This window comes from Lontra canadensis, unplaced genomic scaffold (assembly GCF_010015895.1).
Source record: "Lontra canadensis isolate GAN:19392208 unplaced genomic scaffold, GSC_riverotter_1.0 scaffold9, whole genome shotgun sequence".
NCBI classification, from domain to species: Eukaryota; Metazoa; Chordata; class Mammalia; order Carnivora; family Mustelidae; genus Lontra; species Lontra canadensis.
The window spans coordinates 11,419,805-11,444,111 of record NW_022631003.1 but is presented as its reverse complement, the minus strand read 5'-3'; the positions used below and the strand labels follow the sequence as shown (position 1 = coordinate 11,444,111).

Sequence of the window (24,307 nt, the reverse complement as noted above, 5' to 3'; positions counted from 1 at the left end):
CTCCCTTCCCCTATGATCCTCTGTGCTATTGCTTATGTCCCACGTATGAGTGAAACCATATGGTAATTGGCTTTCTCCGACTGACTTATTTCACTTATAGCATAATCCCCTCCAGTTCCAACCACATCGATGTAAATGGTCCGTATTCATTCTTTCTGCATCCCATTCACTTCTTAGGACAGACCTATGTGGGGCTTGGCACATTCCCATTTTCCAGAAGCAGATGCAGGTTCCGTGAGGAAAACAGGCTTATCTGACCATTTGGCTTATCTGTGCAACCAGGAAGACCGATTCCCAGTCATCTGAATCCGAGTCCTGTGTTTCCGCCCATGTGACCGTGGCCCCCCTGTACACCTCAGCCCTCCACTCAGGACGTGGGTCACGAAAGGACGTACCAGGACTTTTCCCTTTCAGAGAGCTGGTTCTGCAGCACATGGCTGTGTGTTCCTCGTCCTTGAATCTTGTTCCATTTGCTCCTGATGAGGCTTGCTAACATGTTCTGGTTGGTGATTCTTCATCCGACATACTGTCCCTCTCCACTTCATGCTTTAGCCACAGGTAGGTATAAAATTCCTGGCTTCTCCTACCTGAACTATAAATACAGGCTTTTCAGTGATGCTTGGAGGTCAAGTATGGGTGGGTGCACAGAGGACTGACCTATGTCAGATACACAGCATTGGAATGAGAGAGTACGCATCTTCCTCTTGATGAAACAACACAACAAGAACAAGAGTACACACGAGAAGTCGGTGAAAGCATGATGGGGAGACACAGGGACTTGGGAGTTTCGAATCCACGTTCTGCTTCCTACCAAATGAGTAAGTTACTCAACCCCTCTGTGCTTTGATTTTCTTGTATCTTAAAAGGAGAGATTATGGCTTTTGTGACAACTAAAATATTTAACTCACGTTAATATTTAAAATATTTAACTACGTGCCCGGCATGTAGTAGGTGCTCAATAGATGTCAGTTAGCCTCATGATTATGTATCATATCAACCTCCTCATTTTTAATATAGAGCCACAGAGGCCCAAAAGTCTTAAGTGATTTCAACATTCATTAACAAACTAGGATGAAGCTTTGGCTCTGCAGCCGACATGAACTAGTCGAGAGACGGAGACCCGCTGATTTCTCTTCTATTCTGTTGCTCTCTGCCCTCACTGCCACTCTGGGCTTTCAACGGGTTTTTGATATTCCGGAACAGTTCCACAGGTGGGCGGGGCAGCAGTGATCCCCCAACCGTCTTCTTTCTCCATTTGTCTTCTTGGTCTGGAGGGCCCCAGTGTGTGGCCTGAAGGCAAGGAGCTCTGAGCTGAGCCGCGGGTGCCTCAGAACTGGCTGGCGGGGGTCCCGGTCAGGGGGGCTCTCACAGTCCATGGCTTGGGATGGCTCTCCCCAGGCACACGTTTCCAACCCCACCCGGAGACTGGAGACCGTTGGCTTTAGAACCAGCACTTACCTGGCTGAAGTGAGTGTTGTCAGCGTGTCCGTGCCAAGGATGGTAATAATCCGGTTAGCCTGGGCTGTGGCCGGGGGCATCGGTCTGCAGCCGACTCTCCTGCCCCATCACACGGGTCTCTACGGCAAAGCCTCTGTGTCCAGAGAACTCTCTGGCTCTGAGCTTTGGTACTTTTGTTTGGAGCAGCCTCGCCCCAGTCTTCAAATTTCAGGTAAGGTGTCTGGTGTATAACTGAGGGATAAGCAGAAGAAATAAAAACCTTTCCTTACTTGGGCGAAGCCAGGTATGTGCAAATAAACAATGAAGCAGTACAGATAACTTCACAAGAGGAATTGTGCAAACTCCCAGGGGGGGCTGGTCCCCATCTTTACAGACCCAAGACGTGCCTAACATGTCACTCTTCATTCAGAATGCAAATTTATGCTCATCGATGGCAATGTCTGAGGTATATTTTCCCAAAAAATGATTGCCGATGTTTGTCTCGTTGCAAAGTATTTCAATGGGTCATCAAATGACTCTTCCTTCAACAGAAGCTCCTGGATGTGAAGCCTGTGTGTGCAGAAAACCCAGAAAGGTTGAAAACAGACCGTCATAGACAGGCTAGCCCAAGGGAATTCACTGCCCCAGTTACAGTGTTTCTGGATTGTCCGGGATAAAGGGCTCCAAATTGAGGAATGTGCAAGATGGGAGAAGCTGTGATCTTTTGTCTTTACACAGGGAATGAGGAATTAGTCATACTGACTTCCCAATGCACTAAGTTACGGAAGTGGACAAAATTCCATTTTTTTTAAATGTTATTTTATCGGAGTAATATATGCATGTGACTTCGGGAGTCGAATGGGCCCCACGAGCTCACGGTTGAGGATACCGTTCTCTCATACACATCCATTTCGCTCTCCAGCAGCAAGGAATTTCTGCTCTTTCAAGCTCCTTGTTCTTGAACGAGGCCCATGTTTCTAGAGAATACACTTATGTTGCTACTGTTCATCAATTTTAGATCTTACGATAAATGAAGATTTAGCCTAACTACCTTCCACCGACCCGCATCCCACACTTTAACAACTTCTGTTCTGTTTTCATTATTCTGAATGCAAATGTCCTTCACTACCGAGCTTAGAGGTGCGATTCTCTTTTCTGTAAATGTTTATTGTCACTGTTTCCTGCACTCTGTTTCCCACAGCATTTGGGACATTTTCCACCAGGCACACTCTTCCCTTACTTCATTAGGTCGATGACCAGCATTTGCCAAACTAGTGGTCAAGGGATGTCTCCACAAACTCTACCTCCTTGGGCCACCTGTTTATCTAGATCCGTTTTCTCTGGCTTCTGCCCAACCTCACTGAGCAGCAAAACGTGAGGCCTCGCCCTGGCCCAAGTTTCCTAAGTGGGATGTAGAGATGGCACGCACAGAGAACAACAGAAATAAAGGCAAGAGGCAATCATGAGTAAGGCATCGCTTAGGAAGGATTTTCTGAGATCTTTGGATGGCGCCTGCTCTAAAATCTTACTCTAATGTGGGTGTGGATACCAAGTCAGGGGTTGGCTTTAGAATCACCGTGAGGGTTTTCCGTTCTCTTCATAACTACGACATGGACGTCTGGACAGTTTAAACATCAATTTCATTCTGAAATGGCTTACGAAACCTGGAATCTACCCCTTCCCCCTCCGCCGTGTTTTACCATCAGGTGCCTTAATGAATGTGCCTTCCTCCTCCTCCTTCCCGTGTTGCTGTTGTGAAAAGGCAAACAGCTGCCTGTGGTTGCACTCCAGCCTCTGGGCAGACCCCTGGAGTACCGAGCACGGAGCTACCCACACCTGTGCAACCGGACGTGGCCATCACGCGCTTTCACGCCTCCTCGGAAGTACAGAGTACACAGAAGCGCGCGCACATGGATCCTCTCTGGATTTTTCACTGAATCCTGATTCTTTTAAAGCCTTTTTTCCCAGGGAAAGAGAGAGAGAAAAAGCAAGGAACAGACTCTTTACTATGGAGAACACCCTGATGGTTCTCATAGGAGAAGTGGGTGGAGGGATGGGGGAAATGGGTGATAGGAGTTAAAGAGTAATCCTAACGGGGAAAAAAAAATAGGAAAGGCAGTGATGAATGGAGGAACTGGCAGGGAAGGGATGACGGAGAGCTCAAAAACCATCCCTGTTGCATTTTTGCTTTCGAACCCAGGATATAGACAAACATATAATAAGCTGTGCAATTTACTGCAGATCATAAGCCAAGGACGTGGAAAGACAAGTGCTGGTAAGTCATTTTAATAAAATCAGAGAATTTCTCTGTTTCAGTTCCCCTGTTAATGTCCCTGTCGGGCAAGGGAAGCACTGAAGAGATCTGTACGTGGCCAGTGGAGACTCCTGAACTTTCTCCCAGGCTCATCACTGGTATTTAGTCCAGTACAGCATGAACTGAGATTTCCTTTCTGAAACTTTCCTTTTAAAAGGCATGAATTCCAAGCAGGAAAAGCAAAGTCTAGAAGTGCATTCAAATCATGTGTAAAAGGAAAAGAAACGTGTCACTAGTCGTCGTCATTAGTATACGTAGAGATAGAATTTGTGATCCATAAACCAAATGGGGATAGTCTACGGAGGATCCAAAGGTCAAAAAATTGTCAGTGAGTGTTTAGCTTTGTTCTTAGAAGCTGACATTGTAAGCACAGGGCCCGCTCAGCTGGTGTAACCCCAAATCTGGAGACAGCTGAGAATATCAACTGGAACCACAGGCATTGCTCTGACTTCTGGTTTGCCAAGAACATGGCTAATTGGAATCGGGTTTTCCATGTAAGATTTCCTACAGGGAGCAAATATTTGACCAACTGTCATAAACATCCCAGTCAGCCCGGCCGCTTTGGTTCTTGATGTCAATGAACCGGCCTTTGGTCTGTACGACCACTTCCTTGAGGGGTGGGTTTGCATGAGGCTGACCAAGAGAGCTGCCATGTTATGGTGCTCTATCAAAATCACGTTAATTAACCTGCACATTTCAGGGAGTCTCCTCACACCCTTTCTGCCTACAGGCCTCCTCCCGCCATTTGCAGAGTTGACGGTAAAGGTACAAATGGAAGACTCAAGCCTGTGTCTGATTCCCCTCTTCTTCCCCTTGACAGCTCTAGTCTTCACATCAGGAACCACGTGAGCATCCATGAGGACACCTCAGCCCTCAAGTCCAAGTTCGGTCCCAGTTCCTGCCTCCTGCCGGATAGCCACTCCTTGGCCATCTCGCAGGCCCAGGGGTGTGCAAAGGGCAATGGTTACCTTTGGGAGGATAGACCCAAGTTGGAAGTCCAAACAGGATCTGGTCCTTGCTACAGGCCATATGATGAGGGTGGTCTACGGTGAGGGGCTGACTTCAGGACAGATATGTCTTCTGGCTTTATGGGCTCCTCGCTATGTGGAGGGAGTTTTGCCAGAGGAAGGGCCTAGCACGGGGGACCTAGTTCTAAGGAAGGCAGTGCCCATGTGGTCATCCTTTTCCCACTCTGGGGACATTCTGGAGTGACCATATTACCTCTTTGGATGATCCCTCTATCTCAGCTCACTAAAACTACAATATTTTTTTCCAGAATGTAATTTGCCAAATTGTGGCCCAAGGGGGATCTGACTCAGGCCTGTGGACCATAAGCAAAGCCATATCTTGGTTGAAATCGCTCTCTAGAGAACTACAAGAAACTTTGGGGTTTTCCATTAATATTTATAGCAGTTTCTCAGGCAACTGGACTGAATTCTGAACTATGTAGAAATGCAGTCTGAGGTCAAAGCCTCATCTGTCTTAATTACAGGGTCAAGGACACAGAAGACTTCCCTTAACTGCTAATGGAAGTCCTTAATCTGAGTGATCCTGAGCAATTTGGCCCAGAGAAATTAGCTCCCGATGTCAGCCAATGACATTCAAACAGTTTTAAAATAATCTAAGCTTCCAGAACTCTGTGCTTGGCTGATGGAAGAGAGAATTTGAAAGGAATGACGTGGAACTTACTCGCTTATAAATATGCCTTGGGGCAGAACAGTGGCAGGAGTGATCTCATTTTTTTCCAAGAGATTTCACTGCTGTTTCACAAACACTCCATCCGGTCTTGCTAATAGAACAAAGCCACAGAGCTGCATTAAGAGAGGGGTAGGAAAGGATTTTAATCTCCTCAGCCAGCTGGTCTGTCATCTACATTATACAGGGGGAGGAGGGAGAGAAAAACGTAAACCATAAAGCGACACAGAGAGGAATGCGATGTGATTACCCGATAGAGGAGGCCTTAAAGGGAAACGGATGGGGAATCTTGACAGAATTCTGGGAGGGATGAACAGTGTTCTGGGAGGGATGAACAGCCCTTCTGATAATCTCAAAATGGTCAAGCACTGTGGTTAGGAGGAGGACTGGCATCCTTGGCTGCTTATTTAATTTTATTTCTAGTCAATCATTCACTGAGCAAACATTGAAGGCTGGGCCAAGTGCAAGGCACTGTTTAATAAGGGACCATTTCTTTCTTTCTTTCTTTTTTTAAAAATATTTTATTTATTTGACAGACAGAGATCACAAGTAGGCAAAGAGGCAGGCAGAGAGAGAGAGGAGGAAGCAGGCTCCCTGCTGGGAAGCAGGCTCCCCGCTGAGCAGAGCCCGATGCAGGGCTCAATCCCAGGACCCTGGCATCATGACCTGAGCCAAAGGTAGAGGCTTTAACCCACTGAGCCACCCAGGCACCCCAATAAGGGCCCATTTCTAAAGATCTTTTTCCTTCACCTCCTTTCTTATCATTTCTTATCTCCATCTTCAGCTGCATACGGGGGGAGGTAGTATCACATAATCGTGGAGCCACACAGGCCATGTAACCACATCATGTGGCGACTCGGAGCCTCGGTGTCCCCATCTGTAAAGCAGGGATAGTAGCCGTGCTTGGCTTACACTGGCGGCTCGGCACACACTGAGCTCCCAGTAAGTGTTCGGTAGGAATCATGTTATGAGAAAGATAATAATAATTTGCGTCACATATGCCGCTGCAGCTCACTGGGAGCCACCTAAAGGACAAAGTGGCATTTGGCAGAAACAAAACAAGGATAATGTTTGTACCTTCCAGTGTTTTGCATTTCTTGAGCATGAAGAGACCACCAGCATCAACTGAGCACATAACATGAGAGGATATAAGGGAAACTTCTGATCCGTGATATCTGTTGGGGAGAAAAAAAAACAGTTTTCATTTACCCTCTGAAGTTCAGTGGCTAAGGCCCCCAAAAATAAACTGATAAGAGACAGATTGGGGAGAAAGGGTTACTTCATATGAATATGCTGGGGGGCACTCACAGAAATGAAGTGATATTTCCAAAGAGGCAGTCAGACCAGAAGGCTTCTAGATCGTTTTAACGAAGAGTGATAAATGTGGAGATACGACATGACAAAAGAAAAAAGAATTTGAGCTTGTGGGAAGTTAAAATATATGCGGGAAACTAATGGAAGATAAGGGTTGTTCATTTTAGTAAGGTCTGTGTTGCAGATTCCTCTCGGTGCCATCACTGGACTGATAAGAACCCATCGTTGTCTCAGGTGATTAAGTCATTCTACCCCTCCTGGCACAAGATTGGGCGCAGGGGGTACACCTGCACAAAAGGAAATTTACACTCTGCTTTGAGGCGGGTGGAGGGAAGGTAGAGAGCTTTGTTCTGTGTCATTTCTCAGTTGCCTTTAGCTCAAAATAATCCTTATGTCAAAGTGGCATATTTTGAGTGGCATATTATTATCGGCATCGTATTATTTAATACGTCCTCACACAATACGCCATAAATTGGGTACTCTTGTAATGTCCATTTTATATTTGGGTAAACAGAGGTTTCAAGAGGTAAAGAATTTGCCATGTTTACACAAATGATAAGTGGTGGAGCTGGGAATCAAATCCAGGTTTCATGAGTCTCGAACCAGCACCCTCCAACCTCCCTGAAACTCTGTGGACACAGACGTGGCAGAGATCCTGAAACTACCAGGATTACAAATAAATTACAGTTCTAGCCATCAGAGGAGGGAGAAAACTGCTCAGGAGCTGGGCCCTGGCCTCTGTTTGCTTATTGTTTGAAGGAATGCGTCACATAGTGCCAGATGACAGGCTTCTCTTACAGTAAGAAGGGAAGTGTGTGCTGAAATTCTGAAGTAAGCCTCCGAGTCACTTTTAACTGTGGTTTCCATAGTGACCGCCCTCCTTGGTTTGCCCCCACTGGAGGTCAGAGACTTGGTCTTTGTACGTGGCCGAATCCTTGTGTATTCAAGTGGCTCCCTGGTTGTTAAATGAGAAAATTTTGGTAGATTGGTGTTCCTCTCTGTAGATGAGACAGAAACTGCTACACATCTGGAGAAAAACAATTAGGGCCATCAAAAACCGTTAGGGTGGGCTAATCAGGTTTTATAAGGTAACCAGTATGTGCAAAACGAGCAAATAGAAACTAGTTGCAGAATCTGGCCATACATGGGTATTTGGTTTTTTTAACTCAACAAATATAAATTCACAAAGCCTAACTTCAACTCATCCAACTCCGTTCTCAAGCAACTGGCTCTTTGGTTCTGACTGTAAATTTATCACGAGTGTTGATGACTTTGTTTGCCTCCCTCCAGAATTCACCGACAGTCCTTTGGGTTTCCCACTGAATGGCTCTATGTGCTTCCTCTTGGGGGATGGGATTCTGAAAGCATTCCAAGTTGGTGAGCCATTTGCAGATTTGTTCCTGGTCAAACAGGTCCAGGCCCCACTCACCCATACAGTTATAGGGGACTAACATCGCTCCGCTGGACCAAATATGAAGTAAATTCAGACACTGAGGCACAGAAACATATGGGCAAGTAATTTTTACCTCCACACAAGAATTTTTCTCCTCAGGATAAAGTGTAAGCTCCTTTACACAGTTCTCCAGTGTCCAGCCCTACAGCTGCACGTCTTCATGAAGCTTCCTTATTCTCTGAAGCTCTCTTTATTCCCTCCAGGCAGAGTAGCATCTGCTTGTCTCTCCTCTTCTGTTCCCATGTAATACTCAATGGGCACTTCTCTAAATGTCCTTACCAGTTATGTGTTGGGCTTAAGTGCCTGGGGATTCTGGAGCTGGATTGCTTAGGTCATAATCCTGGTTCGAATACCCCACAGCTATGTCATATCTTCCCTAAGAGAATATAAGGGGCTGGGGCGCCTGGGCCTGTCTTTGGCCCAGGTCATGATCTCAAGGTCCAGGGATCGAGCCCCACATCAGGCTCTCCACTCAGCGGGAAGCTTGCTACTCCCCACCCCCCGACCTGTCTCTCTGCCTATTTGTGATCTCTGTCTGTCAAATAAATAAAATCTTTGAAAAAAAGAAGAAGAATATAAGGGGCTCATGACAGAGATCTTGGCTTGAGCCCTTTTCCTATTGTGCTACCAATCTTGCTGTCCCATCCCCTGTGAACAGGGCCTATTTGTAGACCTACCTTAGAATTCATGTGTTACCTCTCTGCTCTCACTCTCTTCAGAAGACCGATATTCCCTTGACCTACCTACTATGCTCAGACTTCAGGCCTTTGCCCGCCCTGCAATTATGCTGGAATCTCAGACTTCCTAAATCTACTGTATTCTAACTATGCCTCATCAGGATTATGACAAAAACAAACAATCCAGTGACTGACCCCTTCTCTTTTCTGGATTTGGGAAATATCTGGTGCTTAAAGACAGATAAAGGAATTGTAAATAATTCATTCAACTGAATTAGAAAGTAAAATCTATTCCCTGGCTACTATAAAATATAGTTCAAAATCTGTACTGTCTTGTTTTTGCTCTTTTGAGAGGAAGTCTGAAGGGTTAACTGTTGACAAAAGCCCTTCATTCAAATGAATGGACTCTGAAGAGTTTGTGAAAAGAATATTAAATCCAGATGTCCCACTAAGATGTTGTCCTTGAGCTAATGGGAAAATAAAAACAATATAATTTAACAGAGCCAAGATGTACATAAACAGAGAACAGAAATGATTAAAGGCTTTTAGACAATAGCTTGAGTTATGGTCCCATTTCTTCCACTTAATAAATATATGACCATGGGCAAATCCCCTAATTTCTCAGTGTTCCCTTCTGCATAATGGGATTAATAATAAGCTCCTCTATCACTATTACACTGAACTGGGACGATGATCACACTGGCTGATGTATAGTTGCTTTGCTACATACATGAGGTTGTGTTATTATTATTCTTTCTAAGTGATCCGGGAGGTGAAATCTAATTTCTTAGTGGGACATTTACACAATATATGGTAATGATTGAGATCCAACATCCTTGAGAAACTCAAGTTTAATTCTTTGTGAAATGGCCATATTTATTTAGTGGGCAAAGAAAGTAATGTCTGAACTTACGGAGTCTATTCTGGCTACTTTCAAGTTTAGATTGACAACTCTAATTAGATTAGGAAAAAATAATGTAATATAACTACATAATTATAATTCTTCTAACAGATGAATGAAATAGAACAGAAAAGCAAGTGGGGGTATTGAATCCAGGTTTGGATGTTGGGTCAAATGTGCTTTAGGTTTGTTCTTATATATTGGTCTTGAACTTACCCCATCCTGCTCAGCTTTGGGTTTCTCTGCTTTAACATCATATATAATTTATTTTCAGACTCCTTACTGTCACAGCTGTCAGAGCTGTCAGAGCTGTCAGAGCCATCAGAGCTGTCAGAGCCCTCAGAGCTGTCAGAGCCGTTGAGAGCCGCCAGCGGCCCCGCCGCCCCGAGCCACGGCCTTGCCAAGCGGCCTTGCGGGAGCAGCGTCATTCCAGGGAGCAGCTTCATTCCGGGAGCGGCTTCCTCCATGTGAGGCCTCCTCGGTGAGTGGCCTAGTCAGGAGCAGCATCGTCTGGGGAGAGGCCTCGTCTGGAGCAGCCCTGTCAGGGAACGGCCTCGTCCAGAGCGGCCACGTTGGAAGCAGCCTTGCCGGGGTCGTTGTGGTCACCTTTTCGTAAGAGACAGCTCTTACCAGTTAGTTTGGTTTCTGATGCTTGGCGTGAAATAAAGCTTTGCTTGACCTTCACTTTGTATCAGTCTCGCTCCTTTGATCACGGACCCTAACACTTACCATGGTGTGAACTTAGATTCTTAGACACCATGGAATTTGTTTCTCTACAAGGTACCCCTTAGCAAGATAGCTGAGGTCTTCCCATTGATAGCCACTATGTTGACATTTGCACTGATGTCATGACGGTAATCTGAGTAACAGTGACAGTTCCTTAGCAGTAATCAAGGGAGTGACACCAGACTGTACTCATAATCATTGATTGTATTCTTTTCCACCGTTAACTTCCAATTCGACTCCCTGAATACCTCCACGTAGGCAGGGGCTCACACAGGATGGTCATGTGGTATTTCTGGGATGCTGGACCACTGAGGTACTGAGCGCAGGCATGTCAGTGAAGCCAGAACATCTGGACTCTGGTTTGGGCAACGCAGGACTCAGAAGGAACTGGGGTAAACTAGAGATTGAAGGACCTTCTCCCCATTCTGGGCTCTAATCCAGATTCTGGGCAGATTCAGCCTCCAATAATGTCTAAAATGAAACTCTGTACCAGACAGGTGGGATGGGAGCTTAGGGAAAAAACGAAGTTGATTTAAAGGAAATGAGAAAATGCCAAGGGAATAATTCTGGCATACTCGAGTTTGTGGGCGGAGAGGAATATCTGCTGCTATGATAATGGGCACTACATTTCTGTTCTCCCCATTTAGGGGAAAGCTTATTTTATGGAAGACGCGTCATTGAAGTCTACGTCTGTGTGGCATTTCTTTTGTCCTAAAGCCAAGTTGAAGTTTGTTATGCTCTGCTGAGCCATTAATGTGTTGCAGGATGTTTTTAAGGCAATTGATCACACCACAGTAAGAGCAGGATCAGAATTTGGAAAACCTTTGGCACAGTCTTTGGAGAATGGACGGATATGAGAAGAAAGGAGTCTAACAGGGGACAAAGCAAATTGCTAAAAGAAGAGTAAATGGGATAGAGAAGACTGAGTTTGAATATGACATTAGCTACTTAGTCACTGGATCAAAGAGGATAAACACCAAACCAGTAATTCCAGTCAACCCCGAGAATTCTTTTTTTTTTTTTTTTTCCTACATAACACTTCTCCTCTCATTGTAAATCTAAGCAGGTCAGGGGTGCCTGGGTGGCTCAGTGGGTTAAAGCCTCTGCCTTCAGCTCAGGTCATGATCCCGGGGTCCTGGGATGGAGCCCCACGTTGGGCTCTCTGCCCAGCAGGGAGCCTGCTTCCCCCTCTCTCTCTGCCTGCCTCTCTGCCTACTTGTGATCTCTGTCAAATAAATAAATAAAATCTTAAAAAAAAAAATCTAAGCAGGTCAGAATTTTTTGCTCCCACGGTCCGCCCCAGACCAGTGAGCCCACTTCATTTATGTCTTCATTTGGAAAACAGCTTTTGAATACCTCCTAGTGCCAGCCAGCATATATTTAATGAAAACACCACACGATCCTCACAGTAACAACAAAACCAATCTCTGTGAAATCTACTTCCTTCTCATTCTAGGCACACAGCTGAATGAAAATAGGCTAAGAGAACATTAGGAAGCGGCCAAGGTTGCAGAGGGGGATTGAAACTTAGGGGAGGGCAAAGTCCAAATGTAGATGACAGGCTCAAAAACAGACCATTAGCCGATCATTCCCTGAATTTAAACCCCATGCCTACCTGAATTTCAGAAAGAACTTCACCAGAATGGAAATCCCTAAGGCCTGGCAACCTTCCCCGAAGGTAAGTAGAACCAAGGGAACAGTCTAGGGCAGTGGAACGTGGGTGGAAGTGATGTATATCACTTCCTGGCCTGACCCCTAAAAAATCTCTCACAATCCCCTAATGGGTTCTGTTTTTCCTCATCTGTCAGCCAAATGCTAATGAACTAGTAGAAGATTCAGAGGATGTAGGGGCTGAGGAAATCACAGGATGGAAGAACCTGGGACCCTGAATGACTGCATAAATCATCCCCAACTAACTTCCATTGGACCGGACGGACATGAGGGCAAAAAACCCAGCCTTATTATTTTAAGCCACTGTGAGAGTTGAGGTTTGTTTGTTTCAGGAGTTAGACTACCATGACTAATACATGTGTCCTTAAATAAAGTCCGTAGTCCAGTAGTAAAGAGGGAATGTAAAAATATCGCACCCTGTAATAAATAATTACTTCCCTCAGATACCTCTTGGGGTTTGTGAACTCTCTTTGGTATCAGATTCATAGAATTACAGCCCTGAAAGAAAGCATGATGGATCCTCCTAAATGTGATTCAGCAAACAGGAATAAAACACACAAACGTTCTAGGGGCCGGGCTTCATATGCATGAGTGTGAGATTATAGGAGACGCCATCGAAGGTGAGATAATGGAGCGACACAGGAAATGGGTCCAAGCTAGAAAATCACATGCCTATCCCCAAAAGCAATCATATTGACTCCTGAAGACCTTATTGGCTAAATAATAAATGTCTACTGGTCAGTTTGCCTATGGAAGCCACAGTTATCATGTGAGAGATTTCACTCAGATCATCTGTAGATGGCCCATTCTAGCTTTGATTGTTGAGAGTTTTTGAGTGTTTAATGCTTCTCATCTGTTGTTCCTGGGGAATATCATCTGAAGGAAAATCGTCCAGTCCAAGATGCTATTTCTGGATCTTCGTACTTTATTCCTTTGAGACCTAAACATTTTGATTTCCAAGATCCAAACTATTAACTTAATACACAATTATTGACAGGATCAGCTACATAATTTGTGAGGCCCTTTGCAAAATGAAAATGCATGGTACCCATTAAAAAAGCAGGGGAAAGTATGATTAAAGATATGAAAATACCAGGGGTGCCTGGGTGGCTCAGGCAGTTAAACCTCCAGCTCTTGATTTCGTCTCAGGTCACGGTCTCAGGGTTTCCAGATGGAGATGGAGCCCCTGGTGGATCCCTGCATCAGGTTCCACGATCTATGGGGAGTTTGCCTATCTCTCTCCACCTCTTCCTCTGCCCCTCCTCTCAAACACACTCTCGAATATAAATAAATCTTTAAAAATAAAATAAAATAATTGTTAAAAAACAAAACTAAAATATTTTTATATTTTTTACATATTTTTTATATTTATATTTTTCTTTTGTGGTTTCTCTCTTGATCTGGCATGGTATTTTATTCAATGTGTATTTAATATTGTTCATTTCATTTACACTAATCTGATTTAATTTAATTTTGCTATTTAATGTCACGCTCCCTTGGGTACAGGGATGCACCTGAGGAAATGTGATCTCTGTAGGCACCTTGGACCCCATTCCAGACTCACTGTAGAGCACCATGCCTGATGTGTTGGGAATGGGCAAGTCCTCAAAGGCACTGCAGGCTTCGCACCAGGATGCACTTGGCTTCTACATCAGGCACGGCTAAGAGGCTCACCACTGTGGGGAGTTGCCGACCAAGTACACTTGTGGAGTTGCCCGTCCAGGGTGGGACAGAAGCAGCCATGCCCTTCAGGGAGATGCCGCAGGGCACAGGCACCCAGCTCCAATTCTTTCAGCATCCATGCCCAGACCCTGGCCAGAGTCACAATCCCCCCACCCAGACCACCTACCCTACTTGCCACCCAGAGCACTACAGGTGGGCAGTGGGCAGCCAAGAACCCAGAGAGGCAGGAGGTGCAGAGGTGGGAAGTGGGACCACATGTGAGCAGAGGCTCAAAGTGTCCTGCCCATGCTCCACTGTCCCATCAGACTTCATCTACAAAACACAGATTCAAAGATGCCATCACTAAGAATTTCAAGATGGTGACTACAGAGCATTAACACCAAGTGTGGAGCCCTTCTGAGTGGGGGCCCCGTGCCACTGCCCTGCTGGAAAACCCATGAAGCCAACATTGATCATGGATCATCTACCACGGGCTAAGCACCAGGGATGCAGTTATGATCAAAATACACCAAATCCCTACCCTGATAGAGTTTCCATTTTAATCAAGTCCTTACTGAAATGCAGATGAGCGTGGGAGGGAGTCATATGTCAATGAACCATTTAATTATAGGGGAGGTTAGCAAATGGTCAACCTTTGAGACTTCCGTGATGATTTCAACTTTGCACCCTCCTCGGTTTGGACCCTGACCTTCTACTTCCACTGGCATGCAATTTACTCAATACTCAATACATTGGGCAATTTACTCAACACTCTTTAAGCCAGTTTCCTCATCTGTAAAATGGGAATGATAAGAGTATCCATCTCTACAGGCGAAGCGCCTAGAGGAGTACGTGCTCATGTTCATTACTCCTGTTTTCTCATAGTGGGAGTGATAACAGTGCTACCCATTGGCTTGAGCTCAAATGACCTGAAATAAAGTGCATGAAATTTGAGAAATGACAGCAGGGGAAAGGAGACTATTTAGGTGGAGGAAGCATCTATCTCTTTTCAATTAACTGACCCAACTTTGGGTTATTTTTCCTTATTTAGTGCCAACTGAATTAGATTATCTCCTTTTTTTCTTCACTAAATTGACTGAATGATTTGGTGCTGTGTGAAGAAGAATCTGACAGAACAGCTTCCTTTTATTTTCATTAGAGAAAACTTAGGTTTTAAAGTTAAGTGAAGCACAGTTTATTTCTGATTTCTAGAGGCGAGGAAATGATCACGTGTAATGGACTTTTCACTATCCTATGAGTCATGAAATTTGGCATTTATGTTCACTTGTACCACTGGCCTGTTAAGTACATTCTCCTTAATCTCTGGAGAACTGTAGTTGTAACACTTGTCACATTCCCTACTGAAGTATTTTGAGGATTAGGTCAAATTCTTAAAATACTAGCAATTTAGTGAAAGGCATTTGCTTAAAGAGGAGAAAAACCAATGCAGGAGTTCTGTTTCCTGCTTTTAAAAAGAATCCAGGAATTGTTCGAAATACAGTTGGATTCCTACACACCTTGATTGTGACCTTCCAGAAAAGCATTCATAAGTCTGGAATTTCTCAGGATGCTTTGCCTGGAATTAGTGTTGAATTACCAAAAATCAATCTGACACGTAGTATCCACTTATGTAGATAGTAATTCAACCCATGTACACACACACACACACACACACACACACACATACACCTCATTGTGGAGCTCCAATTCAGGAGAAAAGGGAGTATCCCAACCAGAAGATGGAAAGGATTCATTTCACAAGTTGTTCTATGTAGTCATGCCCAGTAGGAAATATAATATGATAAAACTTAATTTCTGTAGTTTTTATACTCATCTTGAAAAATAGATTCTGTATTTTTTTCAGGTTTAAGAATTTTATTTTCAATTTATTTTCATTACTTGTCATGTAAGTCCTGCCTAATATACCATTTATATGAACTGTACCTGATCTACATCATCTCCATTTTCCCCCTCCATCTTCCTTTCTCCTACTCTCTGTGTGTGTATGTGTGTGTGTGTGTGTGTGTGTGTGTGTGTGTGTGTGTGTGTGATTTCAGCAATTTTCCTCCAACAGAATTCTGAGCCCCTTTCTGAGAGCATGGGTCAAGTCTCCCCAGATCTGGTCAGGAACTAGTCCATACTGTGTATGAGGATTTTCTTCCCTGGGTCTGCATGTTTCCACACTGTCAGAAGTTCTTTTCGTGCCTGGCTGAAAGCCCAAGATATCTAGACCATCTTAGAAAATAAATCATTTCCATCTCTGGTAGTACACTCTCTGAAAATCCATGTGCTAAGAAGAGATCACAGGGTTAAAAACTCAAAGAGCTGGGGAAAGGAGAGAGAAGGAGAAGGGAGCCTGGGAAGAGTGGATAGAAAACATTTGGTTCTTCATCTGGACCGAGTTAATCATTGTACCTTCAACCAGAGCCTCAAGACACCCCAAGAGAATTCCCGGACTCTCTCAAGAAACAGATTACTCCATCTGAGTGAAATCTTCCTTGGAAAATAAATTACACACACACACAGAGGGAGAGGAAAGAATGCTTCGGGCTCCCATATGTCTCTTTCAAATGATTTATCCTCTCTCTGGAATACTTGAGCTTCTTCACGCCTTGGGTTTATTTTGTTTAAAAGAAAATTCAAGTGACTATCTGGAATTCAGCGACCTAGATTCTGCCCAATTTTGGATTCCTTCAGAAATTAAATAGGTAGCAATTATCAGGCACCCTAATAGAATGTAGAATGTTCCTATTTCTTCAAGGGAAAATGAAGAATCGACTCAGTATCTCCTAATTTAAATTACCTCCAGTGTTAAACAAGGCTTGCGAAATCCACTGATCATTGTCACAAAGGTTTCAGAGCAAGCCCAGAAGGAAGATGGCACATTCTGTTGGGTCTGTTTAGGACCAGGTACAATACTTATGGCCTGCTTTCCACGTTTGACAGAAATATCTATAAGTTCTGTGCATGTCGATGCAGAGGAGCACTTCGATGCCCTATACTAATAGTTCTGTCCGCCCTTGAAGGCCTTTATGGGGCTCCTCATTGCTAACTACTCCTCAGGAGAGGAAAACGGGAGGCCAGGAGATGGCTGGGAAGAGAAGCTAGCATGGATTTGGAGGTCCGCTGGGGGCCAGGCACAAAGCGCAGAGGCTGACATCATTTGATCTCGTTTCTGCCACTTACTAGGTATGTGAATTCAGAGAAGTTATTTAACTCTCTAAGCCCTGGTTTCTTCATCTGTAAAATAGGAATATTTATGTTGCCTATGTTAGATAATAGCTAACATTTTTTTAAGAGCTTTTTGTACCAGGTACCTTATTCTGTACACATGCTGTGTGCACAGAACCCTATGAAGTAGGTATTAGGGATAGAAGAGAAAATTTAAATAAAACTCTTAGCAAATAAGTGTTCAACAATAGTACTAGTATCATTATAATAACAGATCTTGTTATTATATAGTGTCTTAGAGATATAACATATCTCACTTAATTTTCTCAAAACCCCTATAAAGTCGGTGTCATCCTTCTTATTTTTTGCTCATGAGGAAGCTCAAGGAGGTTAGGTCCCTTGTACATGTTTACTTAGCTGCTAAGAGACAGAGCAGGAGGATTCGAATTCAGGGGTCTGATTTTAAACGTATTCTCTTTTTCCTTTTTTTTTTTTTTTAAGATTTTATTTATTTGACAGACAGAGATCACAAGCAGGCAGAGAGGCAGGCAGAGAGAGAGGGGGAAGCAGGCTCCCCGCCGAGAGAGAGCTCGACGCGGGGCTCGATCCCAGGACTCTGGGATCATGACCTGAGCCGAAGGCAGAGGCTTTAACCCACTGAGCCACCCAGGCGCCCCGTGTTCTCTTTTTCTTGTTCAAAAACATTTTTGCCCCAGTTCATGAGATAGAAACATTGCCTTCTGCTCATGGCTAAAGGATTCCCCATTGTCGTTTATGGCTCTACCTCACTGGTCTGAGCTCAGTCCCAACAGCTATATAGAGAAGAGGGAGCAGCATCCCAGGAAACCTATACCTGAGGTGGCCAGGGAGGGTATTTGCACAGATGGGTTTAGGCATTGCTGACCTTATGCAGCCATCTCCAGCTCCTTCTCCAGGGGAGCTCCTGGTGCCCCCACTGGCCACCACCACCACCATCACGTTGTCTTGACCAACCCTTGCTCATCTTCCAAGGCTTAGTTTGAGCATCATGTTCTTAGGGAGGCCCGCCCTAAACACTGACCCTCTTTTCGTCTCGCCATTCATTCAGCGAATATTTACAAGGGCCAACTCGATGTCAGGCACTCTTCTAGAAGCTGGAGCCCAATATTGAAACTCCTTGTCCCTGTGATGTTTTCATTCTTGTTTAGGTAAGCGTTCCCCACAACATCCTGAAATTTTTGTTTATAACCTCGTGTGCTTGTGGTTATTTACTTGGAAGAATTCAAATCAATACCATTCATGACCCCAGGGTCCTTGGATCAAGTACCCCATTAGGCTCCTTGCAAGGCAGGAGCCTCCTTCTCCCTCTGCCTGCTGTTCCCCCTACTTGCGCCCCCCGCTCTCTCTCTGAGAAATAATTAATAAATAACATCTTTAAAAAAGAATTTAAATCAATACCATTCTTTCCCATTAATTTCTAAATACAAAAAAGGTACAGATTACACGAGATTTTCTCTATTAGTTATGGAGCTTTGCACGTAGTGGGCACTCAATAAATATTTGCAAAATGACTGATTTGCAGTGGTCACATTAATTCGTCTTTTTTCCAGGAAGCACTAGCAATGGGCATTCTCAGTACCAATTCCCAGGAACTCATTGGGGGCCTTGAGCTCAGGCATCCAGTCTAGGAGCAAGACACAAAGTGTCCATAGTCTAAAAGGGAAGGGCTCCATATTGTGACCTACTTCTTGAAAATGATCCCTCCCCTAGGTATGTGGAGACAGAGGAGTTTTCACACAATGCTAATGCACATATAGATTGGGGCAACCATTCTGGCAAGCAATCTTACAGAATTTAGTCAAATTAAGTATACACACAACAGGGTTCCGACAATATAATTCCCGGGTATATATCCCTCGGATACTCTCACACAGGTCTATGAAAAGACATATGCAATAATGTTAACTGCAACATTATTTGTGGGTGTCTGTCCATCACTGGAAAGGAAATGGGTAATGTGTTGTGGAGGCAAAGGATTGGCACCTTAGGCAGCAGTCAGGAACAATGATATACATAGAGCAATATGGAATCCAGCAACACACAGCCGCACTCATGTTTGGTGGAATAGCCAGAAAACAGAATGAGATGCTTAACATAACCATTTATTAAGTTAGAAATCCATGAACACAAAACATTGCACGTTTTGCAAAAATGCTTGCAATGAAAATATCCACACTAAATACATTAACATGATTGCCTATAATGAAAGCAGCATGGAAGTTGGGGGAGTGGGGATAAATGGAAATTAATTTGTGTAATTATGTAGTTTATTACATAAATTAATGTATAAGTCAAATAAGGGAGAGGGCTTTCGTGGACTATCGATGTCACTTGAGCAGAAGATTCAAAAGCAAACAAAAAATGTTTTTCAGGGACATCCAGGTGGTTCAGTGTTAAGTTCAGTGTTAAGTTGGTTAAGTGTCTGCCTTTGGCTCAGATCATGATCCCAGGGTCCTGGGATCGATCCCCATATCAGTGTCCCTGCTCAGTGGGGAGTCTGCTTTTCCCTCTGCCAGCTGCTCCCCCTGCTGTGGTCTCTCTCTCTCTCTGATAAATGAATAAATAAAAATCTTTTTATTTTTAATTTTTATTTATTTATTTATTTTTAAAGATTTTTATTTATTTATTTGACAGGCAGAGATCACAAGCAGGCAGAGAGGCAGGCAGAGACAGAGAGAGGAGGAAGCAGGCTCCCTGCTGAGCAGAGAGCCCGATGCGGGGCTCGATCCCAGGACCCCGAGATCATGACCTGAGCCGAAGGCAGAGGCTTAACCCACTGAGCCACCCAGGCGCCCTTAAAAATCTTTTTAAATAAATGTTTTTCAGAGCCTCTGCCCTGTTTATGGCACCACTTGCCAGACTTCTTGTCTGTTGTGTCCATTCCTGATGCCACCTGTAGGTCATTCGGCTTGCAGAGATACTTTGCTGTGTTTTAAATTTGTTTCTTCTTCTGTGAAGGTCACCCTTGCTCAGTTTTCACCGTGGAAGCCGCTTGAGGTCTCTGAGTACCCAGTGAATGCTTCTGTCTGGCTCACAGAGGAATTCGGCACAAGCAGCCTCATGGCAGCTGGCTCAGCTGGTTCTCTCCAGAAGTCACTGTGTGAATGACCCATCTCTGTCTTGCTGAAGATGCGAAAGCCTAGCCTGCTCAGTCATCCAGATGCAGCATCTGGGCAGGGCCCGGTCTCCCTGTCATATAGAAAGGTTGACAAGACTCCGGCGTTTAGTCTGGATCTTGATGTCATGTTAGTGCACCTATGGTTCTTGGGCTGTATCTGGAGTTTCCTGTACACAGACAGGTGTCTAACATTCCTTTGTCCACCCCTAGTGCTGTAGTTCCCCATCATGGACATTGTTGTCCTGCCACAGCCCCCAAATCACTATTTCCAGAACTTTGGTTCTCCAGGGCGCAGAGATGCCGCAGCACAGCGGTGTGCTGTTGGGCCCTCCCTGTACCGCACCAGGCAGCCAGGCTTCTCAGGGGCCACACTCGCCAGTGCAAAAGCTGTTGGGTTGAAATAGCCCAGGGAGCACCTAGACTATATATGGGGAGCTCTAAGCCCAGAGCTTGAGAGTACAGCCTGGAAAAGCCAGACTGAGAGAAATGTGGGCTGGATAGAAGGGAGCACGCCATTGTACTGAGTTGGTCTAGCTTGGGACAGAGACAGAGCCCCTTACAGCGGTATCAGGAAGACCCGATGACCCCAGGCACACATTCCCAAATGGCCTCAAATTTTGATTTTGGATATTTTGATTTCTGGTATTATCTCCAAAGGTGTACACAGCCAGACAGTTGGAAGAGGAGGAACTTCACGATACCACTTTAAAGCTCTGGCCAACTCTACTGTACTCTCTACCGTACTGTATTCTCTACTCTGGGATGGTCTGTGTACGGGGCGCGTAGACCTTCCCCAGGAATCCTGTTTGTTATATACAATTATATAGAACGCTCTTCTTGACGAGAAAAGCAGTAATTTGTTACATGTAAACAATTCTAATACACTACAAATTTTGGAACCCTCTTTAGTTAGGTCTTCTTTAAAAAACATATACATATATGCTAAGAGCGTCAAAAAAAATGGAAGTAACCTGAACACCTCAACCTCTGAGAAGCCTATGGTAGAGGACCCATCACAGCAGATGTCATGAAGAAAAAGTGATATCCAAAAAAAACAAAAAAAAAAGAAAGAAAGAAAGAAAAAAGTGGTATCAGAATTAACCAGATGGTTAAAACTAAAGGAAGAAGATAACCAGCCCTCATTAGCTAGTTCTTGGAGAATTTTTGTTAATGTAAATTTTTTTCTAATTAAGAAAATAATGCATACTCATTCCTGGAAATTCAGAAAGTACAGAGATATATAAAGATTAAAATTAAGCTGACACCACTCAAAAATTATTTCTGTAAAAATTATGCTTTTCACATTTGCTCTATGTGCATGCTTATACACACACACACACACACACACATGCGCTCACACACAAAGCCCATGTATGCACACACGTCTCCCACCGCTATAGAATCAAAGGTCACATAGTCTTTTCCCACTTACTAGTCTATAAACATCTCTTTTCCATGTTTACAAATATATAGCATATCATTCTAATTCATGGTGTCATACTTCTCATTGTGTAGATATGCCATAATCATTGAATAAAATTCCTATTGATAAATGTTCAGTTCAAATTTATCAGTACTGCAAACTCTCTGGTAATTAACATCCTGTTTGCTTATGTTAACACATTAATCCAACTCTTTCCTTAGGGCAAATTTTTAGGGGTGGGACTTCTACATCAAAGACTTTTATTTTTATTTTTTAAATTTATTTTTTAATTTAAATTCAATTAATTAACATATAATGTATTCTTTGTGTCAGGATACAGGTCTGTGATTCATTACTCTTTTTTTTTTTTTAAGATTTTTATTTATTTATTTGACAGAGAGAGATCACAGGGAGGCAGAGAGGCAGGCAGAGAGAGAGGAAGGGCCGGGGGGAAGCAGGCTCCCTGCTGAGCAGAGAGCCCGATGCGGGACTCGATCCCAGGACCCTGAGATCATGACCTGAGCCGAAGGCAGCGGCTTAACCCACTGAGCCACCCAGGCGCCCCTGATTCATCACTCTTAAATAATGCCCAGTGCTCATTACAACACATACCCTCTCCAATGTCCATCACCCAGTTATCCCCGTCCTTCCACCCCTTTCTCCAGCCAAGACTTTTAAAAAAGGCTTTTCTACAAGTTGCCAAATTTTTCCTCCAAGAAGTATCCTTCCTCCAGCAAGTTTGCACCGATTTACACAACCATCCGAAGTTCCCCAAACTTGCACCAGTGCTACAGTACCAGTCTTCTCAATGATCAGTCTTCTTGATCATTCCCACTCTGCAATCTGCTTCTTCTTTGGAAGCCTGGGCTCCATCACAGGTAGCTTGACCTTTTTCAAGGTTAAGCAAGGTATGGCACTTTATTATTTAAAGAGCTAGCTTCCCAAAGGGACAAATCAATTTTCTCCATAAGCCAGTCAATGTTCATCCCGGTCTTCAAGGTTGAACTAAATTTTCCTTTAAATGTGTGCCTGGATTTCTGAGTTTTACTGGCAAGGATAGATTGGGCTTATTTCAAAGCTGAGTAAAATTAATGGCCAAGTGAAAGATCATCTGTGGTCAGGGCTGACCTAAACTGGAAAATCATTGTCAGAACACCACTCAATTGTACCCAGGTCACTATCCCTCTGATTTATCTTAGAACTCAAGATATACAAAGTTATTTATGCTCTTGAAAATCTGTCTGTAGTTCAGTCACACTATTTGTTTTAGGCATTTATCTTTTTTGTTGTTGTTGTTAATAATAAAACATCTCACTTAGAGCTAGCAATATTAATAACTTTCATCAGTTTTTTTATTAAAGTAGTAGTAAGATAATTACAGAAATTATGACATTTAATTTCCTAGAAATAATTTAACCTAATAATTTGTGTTTTTTTCTTCCTTTGTTGAATATTCTGAACATTACCTCCATAAACACACACAAATACACAACCTAAATACATTTTTTTCCTCCAGGAGTCACTGTCCTCTCTAGAGTTAATTTTGTGTGTCTTATTTTAAAATTGGTTAAAGCAGAGCTCCTAGCTTTGTCCTGCCAGCTCCTGAGACGGAGAAGACATTCCTCAGCTTGGACTTGTCCTGCGTCCCTCAAGGATGGTGTCCAGTCCAGGGCTCCACTGTTCCTCCTGGGACCCAGGTGCCTCTCCTTAGGCTGATTTTTGGCAATAAATCACAAGTGCTACTCAAACTACTAGTGCTACTGCACATTTTATGGAGTTCCTTAAAAAAGATAAAGTAAATGTGACCTTGCCCATCCTAGGGTGAGTCTGCTGGATGCCTCGCAGGGCCCGTGCATTGGGGGAAGAAAGGGAGAAGATGGGCTGTCTGTATGCGATGGCCAAAGGAGGATAAACACGGGAGTTGGTGGTGAATAATCAGAATTATTTCCTGCGCACAAGACCCAGGATTTCAAATGAGGGTCGCAGAGGCTAAGGGCATAGACTTTTGAATTGGGCAAAAATGAATCCAGATCCTAGCCAGCTCTGCCACGTTCCCGCTGTGTGACCTTGACCACGTTATTTTTCTTCTCCAAGCCTTAATAATATTATTTACTTTTGGATCATTTTAAGGATCAAATGAGGAAATGTATATAAAGTTCTCAGGGTAGCATTCAGTGCAAAAACTTCCCAGTAATGAGAATGTTATTGCTGTTCACTGGGATGGGGTCATGTTTCCCATCTACTCAATGTGTTATACTTTGAGACAGCGCTGGGCAAAATGTAAGCCCACAGGCCAAGTCCAGCCCATGGTCTGATTTTGTACAGCTTGTGAGCTCAGCATGGTTTTTACATCTAGAAATGGCTGGAAAAAAGATCAAAAGGATAATAATATTTAGTGACATGTAAAAATGGTAGGAAATTCAAATTTCAGTGTCCATAAATGAAATGGTGTCAGAATACAGCCCCAGCAAAGGGTTACATATTATCTAGGGTTACTTCTGTGCTATAAAGGTAGACTTATATAGTAGCAATAGTGACCAGAAGGCCTGCAAAGCTGAAAACACTGACTCCCTGGCCCTTTACAGAAAGTTTGCCAGCTGCTCCTTTAGGGAGTAGTTGAGCATAGAGCATGTGAGGACTTTTGTCCCTGTGTGGGGCCAAGGAGGGTATGGTTACCCGTCCCCTTACATATGTTTTGTCTCACTC

General features: G+C 43.8%; 1 protein-coding gene across 8 annotated transcripts in view; it reads right to left on the bottom strand.

Moving 5' to 3' along the window:
• Positions 1–1,590: 1,590 nt before the first annotated feature.
• The window catches only part of LOC116866117, a 198,799-nt gene continuing 176,082 nt past the window's right edge, over positions 1,591–24,307 (bottom strand). For 4 of the 8 annotated variants that reach the window (XR_004382331.1, XR_004382332.1, XM_032854819.1 and 1 more), the window contains one exon: positions 22,196–22,489. The gene's annotated coding sequence lies outside the window, so the exon portion shown is untranslated. Of the gene's footprint in view, positions 1,690–5,323; positions 5,563–6,523; positions 6,622–19,863; positions 20,250–22,195; positions 22,735–24,307 lie in introns of those variants that run through there. The other 4 variants (XM_032854820.1, XM_032854827.1, XR_004382334.1 and 1 more) reach the window with 4 other exon arrangements.